Genomic DNA, 1,733 nt, shown 5'->3' with positions numbered 1-1,733 from the left:
CACACTCACACTCACACACACACACTCACACACACACACAAAAACACAGGGTGGAGGTGTAATCTGCTCTAATGCAGAGCTGCTGAATCCTGTTTGGCATCAGCTTAAACCATTGCACACACTTCAAAACACGGCTAATCTCCTCACGAACGAGCTGTTTCTCTGTCCTCTCTGGAGCACTGGAATGTGACTGGTCAGTCTTGGCATTCAGCGGGTCAGATATTTTTATATAATGATGCTAAGCTGTTGTCCCTAGCTGGATTTCCTACATAACTGTTCTAGTTTCATGTCTCTCCTGTTGCATTGTGCTCTCTTTCTCCTCATATAATGAAATCATTTACACTCGGATCAATCGTTCATGTGTGTGTATTTACTGATTTGGTAAATGAGCAGCTGTGTAATGAGAAGCGTGATGCACAGTCACTGTGCAATAAACAAGATACGAGATCACGATGCAATCCTTGTGTTTCCTGGTGTTTACTCTCAGAAAAAAAGGTGAGAAAGCTCAGTCCCGCTGACAGCTTTTGAATGTTTTTTTCTGAGAGTGTAGGAAAACGGATTTAAAAGTAAAATGTTGTGTCTAAGTTTCTGAAATCCAAGTATTGAACGAGTCCTAGTGGTACTGGATTCCCGTTTCTCACGCTGTGGGTGTCACACGGAGCTGATCGTCCATCTTGGTGTTTGTTCGTGTTCCTCCAGAGCGACGGAGATGATCTTGGCTCGAGCGCGACAGCTGGCTGATGTTAAGAAGGAAGATGGTTTCTCTGCTCTGCATCTGGCCGCCTTGAACAACCACCGGGATGTAGCTGAGATTCTCCTCAAAGAGGTGTGAGAGATTGACCTCAGAATTAACTCCAAGAATACTGTCTGCTTAAAACATGGGAAAAATACACGTACAGTCATACACTTACGATGGATGTCGAAGAGGAAAGTGTACAGCAAATTACAGAATTGTTTTGAAAGTATAACAATAATGCTTCAACAAGTCTAATAATCTGATCTAATGAATCGCTTACCAATCTTTATAAAGTTATATCCAGACTCTTGTCCCAACAATAAAAAAAAATAGATTTTACAAACTCTACCACGTGAATTACATTTATCAGAAATGTAGTCCCACCTGTAGTTCCTGAATTTTAGTTGAGAGTAACAAAATATTTCTGCTTTTAAACCCCCAGTGCTCTTGCCCAATAAACTCTCAGTATAAACATAGACGCACACTATAAGTTATTTTTTCAGTTGTTTTCAGTGACTGTGTTATTATGTGACAACCTGGCTATTTTAAGAGCTTTATTTAAACCCCCTAACTTGAACAACATTCATACCCTCACTTTTTGCCCTGTGTGTTGTGTTTAGCGTGAGCAATACAATATTTGATTAACTGAGTTTGCTGCCTTCTGGTGGCTGGTGGGTTTATATGCATTTATTAAATTGGAATGTTTTGTAGGTATTTGAAGCTGAAAAAAATAAATGTAGTCCCAGGAGGTTTTGAATAGTTTAGATAATGTGTTTTTTCTTTGTTTCAGAATGTTGATGATATTTTCATGTACACATTCAAACTGCAATAACACAAACAGTATTCATCAGTTGGCGCAATTTATTTTTGCCTACAAAAATATAAGCAGATGCCTTTAAATCAAAACATATTTAAAGGGATAGTTCACCCCAAAATGAGAATTCTGTCATTAATTACTCACACTCATGTGGTTTCAAACCCGTAAGACCTTCGTTCA

The 1,733-nt window shown here is 38.9% G+C and overlaps 1 pseudogene; it reads left to right on the top strand.

Moving 5' to 3' along the window:
* The window catches only part of LOC107718262 (E3 ubiquitin-protein ligase MIB2-like), a 79,804-nt pseudogene that overhangs the window by 65,987 nt on the left and 12,084 nt on the right, over positions 1 to 1,733 (top strand).

The sequence above is a fragment of the Sinocyclocheilus rhinocerous genome, unplaced genomic scaffold, assembly GCF_001515625.1.
Source record: "Sinocyclocheilus rhinocerous isolate Xijiao unplaced genomic scaffold, SAMN03320098_v1.1 scaffold1474, whole genome shotgun sequence".
NCBI lineage: Eukaryota > Metazoa > Chordata > Actinopteri > Cypriniformes > Cyprinidae > Sinocyclocheilus > Sinocyclocheilus rhinocerous.
Note: the sequence above shows the minus strand (reverse complement) of the source record. Positions and strands in the feature narration are given on the sequence as shown.